Consider the following 7599-nt stretch of genomic DNA (forward strand, 5'->3'; position numbering starts at 1 on the left):
TTATACATTTCTTGTGAAAGAAACATTTCTTATTCAACGGCGATTAAAATTATTTATATTAATGATGTCTCCGAAGTTCAAGGAACTATTCGCAGAAAAATAAGTTATTAGAAATCGGCCGCTGTTTGCTGAGCTGTTCCGCGACGAAAACAATGTTGAGCAATGGCGATGTCGAATGGTGACACTCGGTAAGTAATCCTACAATTTTTTGTTTATAGCGTAGTTTATACGGATTATTCCCAAAAAAAATATACGTATTTTGGAAATGTTGAGTCGGATTAGTCTAGAATCGATTAATTTTATGGAAGAAAATCTTTCAAACAGCCGTAGTCCGTAAACTTGACACGTGTCGGGTTGTGATTGGAAGGATTCGTAAGAAATCGGATTCCTAAAGAATGGAACATATCTCTATCTTATAGGGGGGGTCGACTGTATACATATTGGAGCTAATACGGGAAAGGTAAGTTACGGGCATTAAAAATAGTAGCCTGTGTTACTAAACTATACTTTTGTTTCAATGGCATAAGGTAATGTTTCTAAAAAGAGTTTTGAAATTTCCATTGTTGTTTATTGAAGGATGGGACTAGGAGACCATATTTGATAACCAAGAAAAGAGATTTAAAAATTAACTAAAACAGGATACATAGTTTATGGACGAATCTTAAGCTATCCCTATTTATAAATTTCCATTTATGTTTTTATGAATGAGGCAATTTCATAAATTGGTACTGTACTGTACTATACACATACATACTAGTAAAAAAAAAATACTAGCCACAAAAAATTGTATATTCAGAATCTTTTATAACTAGTATTTTTTTCTGCTTCTAAAATTTTGTCAGCATAATGGATAATTTATATATTCCTGTGCCCTTTATTGCTGGTGATAAGTGTGCACTTGACAAACAGAACCTTCTTACAAGCATATTGAAATTACTCTGGAGAAGAAATTGAATTTAAAAAGAAAATATGAATCTGGACAAAGGTTACTGTCTACAGCATAAGAACTAGGCCTTGCCATATTGACATTGAATATATGAAAGATGTGAAAAGGACACTAATAAAGAAGCATGTGAAAGATTCAGCTAGCATGTAAATAATAAAAAAGAAGAAACATGAGATGAAGAAATTAACTATGGATGGAAGATAATATTCAGCAGCATATTCACTAAACCTTATAATGATCCAGGCTAAGGCATGAAGGCTTTCTTGTATAATTTTATTAGATTTGTGTTTACAATAAAGACAGGCTTAAAAGACTACTCTATGGTCAACTAGGCTGACTGGAAAATCTGACTTAATGGGTTAAACATCCTATAAATACTTTAAAATAGTTTATTTTGCTTATTTACCTTCGCTGGTAACTCTTGATGTTAAATGTATCCGCCATTTCTTCAAATTTCCCATGAATCAATGCACGTTGTTCTATGAGTCACATGATGTTCTATGCACGTTGTTCTATGAGTCACATGATGTTGTGAATGAGTGCTGCAAGGTCTTTTACTTGGACTTAGAACATCAAATGTATATTTCTACTTGCCGTACAAGTTCAATGTTTGTACTTGCACCTCAACCTCTCTAATTTTTTAACATTATGACAGTTGACCAAAACTGATCATTTTATACGGAGATGAGTGACAGTAAGTCCTAAGTACTAAATGTTTATTCAATAAAAGTTTTTATTTAGTTTCAAGTTTCATTTGAAAATATTGTTACATAAAGAGTAATATCAAAATAAAACATTTTTTCATAAAGGTTATAATGCTTTTTTACTGAGCAAATTCACTTTCAGAGAGAAAATTGAATGAAGATGAGTTATTGTAATACTCAATGCAAAAACTTGATTCTAATGCTTCAAAAGTCATTACAATGATTTTCAGGTATACAATCTAGTATAGTTGTTTTTACTTAATGATTTAGATCCAAAGCAAATTTTTTCAACTTCTCAATGTATCTTCAGAACGACAGTCTAAATATAAATGGATAAAAAAACTAGATGAATATGAAATTATATTGTATATAAAATACCTGATGTAATAATATTTAACTCAGAAATTACATTTGAACTCATAGAGATCTCTGCTTAAAAAGCAAGTTCTCTCAGTATTAGCATGGCTAATCATCATCACAACACACACCAAAATAAATTTAAACTTTTTAAAATTTAATCACAGATGCAACAATACTAAAGAATAAAGTATAAAAACTTCCATCATCTCACCAGTAGCATAAAAAATTTATGGAGACAGAATCAGTAGTACTAGACAAAGAGAGAAGTGTTGACCAAGGACATCAGATGAAACCATTGATTGTGCATACAATTTATTACAATATATTTTTTAAAAAACCATCTTAGTGCTCATGGAACAGTAATAATACACATCAACAATTTGGCCAGGTCCACAACAGGAGTGGCCAGATATTGAGAGAAACTTGAAAGCTTGACATATCTGGAATAGATCACCCACAGCCTTCTCCCACTGATTTCTCTTGGGACATGGTCAAGGATATTGTGTATCAAATAAAAGTACAAGACATTGCAGACCTGAAACAAAAGATCCAGGATGCAATTTCCCCATCCATAAAGATCAATTGCACCAAACATGGCTGGAAATGAGTATTGGCTTGATATGTTGCATGTGTGGCTGTCCGCCATTTTTTTTAAATAATTGTATATAGAATAAGAACTCCTTTCTTCTTCCTTCCGTTTTTAACCCTTTCCTGTCATGTGGCAGGAGCTGTACTATTCATGGGTCCTGATTGGCCAGTTTACAAAGGGACAGGAAGGGGGTCATGTGGACACCATGTGAGAACATGAGACACTTTTGGGTTCGCCACAAAGGAGAGAGGTCAGACAAGAATGACCGGGAGACAAGGTACAAGGCTTAGGATGAATGCGAGAGATGGTCAGTATAGACCACATAGGAATAAGGACTTAAAAATAAGTGAGCCAACTGTTCCGTAGAAATCCAAGGACCTGCCTTGGCACCTATTTATAATTAACGATTTTTTATTCCCCGGATGCTAACAGATTGGACATTCACCGTTCACGAAGTGACTATCATCGACACTTACCCCAGTGTCAGGACCCACTGATCAAAGATACTGGTAGACTGTCCAACTGTCCTTCATCCTTTCTTTTCTCTTTCTAGTTGTAAGTAGTAATAGTATTAGGTTTAAGTTGAATTTTAATTATCTTAGTTTTAAGCAGGATTGTGTATGTGTGTATATATATATATATATATATGTTACTGTGAAAGACTGAAATTAGAGAATGTCGATACATACAAAATACGTCGATGAAAGACCAAATATTTAGTTATATTATTATACATTCGAACAATCGCCATTGTATGTCGACAAGCACAGATAAGCTTTGGTGGAAGTCGAAACGACACCCGAGAAGCCGATGTCGGCAGAGAGGCGACAGTCTGTCGCCAAATTCTTTTCCGTTTCCTTCTGCTCAAATTGGTGATACCATATGAATACAAGTCCATGATGTCGACCGTGGCCGTACAGATGCTCGAAATGTGTTGGCAGTTGTTGTTGGAATAGAAGACTCCGACTTTTATAAATTAGCAAACAAAAATGGCACCCTCAAGCAAGCTTTATACTTGTAATAAGTTCATAATTTGTAAAGAAAAGTTACTTTCCATAGATGAGCTTTCTTCTCAAGAAATATCGCTGAAGAAGCAGCTGGGGCTAATTCAAAACGTGGAGGGCAAGGCTATACATGCTGTCATTGCAAAAAGAAGTGTTCCACAAATAAATGCAGTTGTAAAAGCAAGGTACTCTTGTGCAATTTGAAGTGTTATAACAGTTTAAGCTGTTGCAATAAATAAGACTGTATAACGTTAATCACATAATTTATGTGTAAGTTTATTATTGTATTATTTTCTTTTATGATTTAGAATGTGCTGTTTGTTTTAGGTTCAACAGTTTATTTACATGCGCTGTTACTTAAGCTTTCTCCTATTTTGACATATTAAAAAGTTGCATTTTTCATTTTTGTCTTAACGTAATAAAAATATTTTTATTCAACACACACCATCAGTGCATGCTGAATGTCGACATTTGCCGGTGTGAGAAATAATGATATTTAGCAAATATTTCGTACATACACGAAACGACTGTGTGAATGATGACATTCACTGGAGAATGTTGACATTTGCCAGATATCGGTCATTCACAGTAACATATATATATATATATAACTGTCGCGGGTAGTTTGAACGAGAGTGGAGACATTGTACATACATACATTATATATAATTGTCTCTGCAACAGGCATTCCAATCTATGTTGCCTCAGTCGATCAATAAAACAATTTGATTGTTATTTGCATTGTCATTTTATCAAGTGTTTCACATCTTTTCATATGTGCAACAAATGGTGCATACATTGAGATGTGGTAAAAAGTAGCTTCACCAATCACCACACATTACATCCTACTTTCAACAGTTTCTCTCTCTATCTGTGTTTACTACATTTTGTCAAATTGGTAAAAGAATTATGGACATTCTATTTTAAATTTTACATGTAAAAAACACACTAAATTAAATAATATTAAGTGTAAAAATAACATACCATTGTTATGTTCTCCAGCTATATTGTAATGCACTGTCACCCTGGGAACAAAAATTGCAGACTTCTACATTTGGTTTTGATACATTCTGAAAAAAATGTTTATTTGAGATAATTAAATTGCCTAATACTTCAGGATATATCTACATTTATAAATTAAGCTTGAACTAAATACTATATAATACATATTAGTGCCAATATTTGTTTCATATTCATTTGAAATAATTTGTTTTGTTCTACTTTCTATAATAGCATAAGTAAAGATTATTATTAAATTTTGTTATAATCATAGAAAGAGTATTAAAAAATAAAGACAGAGAATATATCATTATTGTAAATTTTGCTTTGTTAATTAAGCATCTTTTAATCTGAGATAAGCATGAAACAAGCATAGTTATTTGATTGATAATTTGGATGTTTTAATTTTTCTTGCCGAAATTAAATTTATATGAAAGATTCAATATAGTTTTTTGATACATATAATTTGAAAATTAATATCCCAAAGTCCTATCTTTTCATATCAGTACAAGGAAGCAATGGTCACATATTCAACCATCTGATCAATGATTTTTCAGTTTCCTAATGTTTCAGATTCTATATAATATTAACTAGTTCTTTAGAGAAGCCAAACTATTTTTTCTTATCAAGATAAAGACTTAAGGTGGAGATATTTTACCTATGTCAATATAGGTCTTAAATTAATCTCTATTATTTTATGCATAATATCTCATCTAACCAAATTAAAAATTTCACCTGTTTAAACAATATGTTGATACACATTTAAATATTCTCCATTAAGGTATTAGTAAAACAGAAAAATGATCTTCAACTGCCTATTTTTGGTTGTCTTGATATTCAGAGTTCTATCCAAAGTTGAGAAAATCTGACATGAAAAAAAGATCTAACATGAATACAAGAACAGAAGGAAGAGGAAAAAAATGAAAATGTACTAGCATAATAAAGCCATACATTATTTTCTTTTGAAAATTTTCATAATATTCTAGTTAAATTATGATACTGTTCTGCTAATGTATATCTAAGTCAAAACAACAATATAACATCTCATTGTCGAAAATTCTAAGTAGAATTATGTAGAATCCCACATAATACTACTAATAAGTAATAATCACTAATCAAATCATCTAAACACATTGGATATACATAGCAATAATATACATATTAAAAAGAAAACAAGAAAAGCAGCGAAGCCATTCTTGGGATGAAGCTATGTCTCGGAGAGCAGGAGCAACACACGTGCAAATCTCACACTGTACATAGAAACAGTCTCAGCGTTTTGTATTTTATTTTTACTCAGTTCTCGGTCCCCTGACTACCTACAAGTCTGGTTTATTTTACATGCGCATGATTTGGGCACCAAATACTCTGTGCCAAATTGCAACTCCCAAAAAGAATTATAATCGGATTAGTATGTAATAATGCATTTAATGGATAATTCGATTTAAATCCTCTCAATTTTGAAAATTTCGATTTAAATTATATTTCTGTTATAAAGGATTCGATTTTAATTCCTCCTAATCCTTATACTCCAGATTTCGATGAAAAAAGTTACGCTCGAAGTTATGCAACATTATTCGAAGAGATGGAGGGAATTCCCTACGAAAAATACACTAATATATCATATTCCGAATACGCACAAGGATACATGTTTCACGTGTTTGATTTAACTCCCGATAAGGCGGTGTTGGAAAATCATACCAGTGTTTTAACACAAGGAAACATTAATATCGATTTAAAGTTTAAAAGATCTTTACCGGAGACAGTTAACGTCGTGTGCTTTTTACAGTACCGTAATACAATAGAAATCGATCAATCTCGCAATATTTACATCGACTACTAAACGATGGATACAATTACCTTATGGAAACTAGCATTAGGAGATGCCGAAATTAGCAAGACATCTGGAGGCGTTTATACCCCAAAAAAATCAGATCAGAAAAAAGAAAGAATTTATAGTTAATACCGATAACATTCTAAAGCAGGGACAACATTGGATAGCGATATATTTTCAAGATTTGACGTGTTTTTACTTCGACTCATATGGATTACCTCCTAAAAACCGATCAATTATAAAATTTATTCGTGTTAATTCAAAAAATTTATGCTGGAATCAAAAAACTTTGCAATTACCATATAGTGCGGATACTTTTGTCTATATTTTATCTATAAAATATCAAGAAATCAAGATATAAAAATATTACAGCCTAATACTAAAATATTCAATGAAGCTTTTGTAATAAGATTTATACGTAATTATTTCCGTTTGGGTAAATTACCATCTAACATAAAAATTAAATGTAATCAATGTAGCAATAGTTTACTCAAATAAAAGTCTATTTTTCTTAAACTAAAAAAGTGCTTTTATTGAACCTGGAAAAAAACAAAAAACTAATATTAAATTTAACCGCACATATCTGAAAACCATAGAAATATTTTTACTCACCATTTTTTTTTTATTTTACCATGTCCATTTCTAAAAAATATTAAATCATTTAAGAAAAATTAAACAAATATATTTAAAATTTATAAATTTTTTGAAAAAAGATCCTTACCATCTAGAAATAAAACAAGGGTTTCCCTTTTATAATGAATTACGCTCCAATTTTCTTCACTTTTTCGCATTAGTGCGAGTGTTTCGGTAATTAATTTTTGTTTGTTTTTAAAGGTCTTACCCCCAAAAAAGTTCATAGCGTTTATATTCATAAATTTCTAATTTTGTATAAATACGTTGGTTTAGAGGGGAGAGACCAATATATTTGAATACGTTGTTTATACTTTCATTCATCCAGTAAGGATGCGGATAATCTAGAAATTAATAAGTTTTTTAAAGCTAAATAAAACAGATATTATATATTTAAAAAATAATTTTTAGTAAAATATAAAAAAATAAATACCTTTTTCTTTTTTTAACTTTATTTATTTGTTGTTGTCAGTTTTAAAACGAAATTTCTTTTCATTCTCTAAATTTTCGGGAATGATTACTGGAATCCATTTTTC

The 7599-nt window shown here is 31.0% G+C and overlaps 1 long non-coding RNA gene across 2 annotated transcripts; it reads right to left on the minus strand.

Annotated features, from left to right (window-relative positions):
* Window positions 1-1939: 1939 nt before the first annotated feature.
* On the minus strand, window positions 1940-7079 carry LOC111642675. Of its 2 annotated transcripts, none has more exons than XR_002759586.1 (3): window positions 7046-7079; window positions 4588-4673; window positions 1940-1969 (listed from the first exon to the last, which is right to left on the minus strand). It is a non-coding gene; the product is annotated as an uncharacterized LOC111642675 (long non-coding RNA). The 2 variants fall into 2 exon arrangements; XR_002759587.1 differs by lacking the exon at window positions 7046-7079 and adding an exon at window positions 5338-7026.
* Window positions 7080-7599: the final 520 nt, after the last annotated feature.

The sequence above is a fragment of the Centruroides sculpturatus genome, unplaced genomic scaffold (genome assembly GCF_000671375.1).
Source record: "Centruroides sculpturatus isolate CEXI.00-Female unplaced genomic scaffold, Cexi_2.0 scaffold1677, whole genome shotgun sequence".
NCBI classification, from domain to species: Eukaryota; Metazoa; Arthropoda; class Arachnida; order Scorpiones; family Buthidae; genus Centruroides; species Centruroides sculpturatus.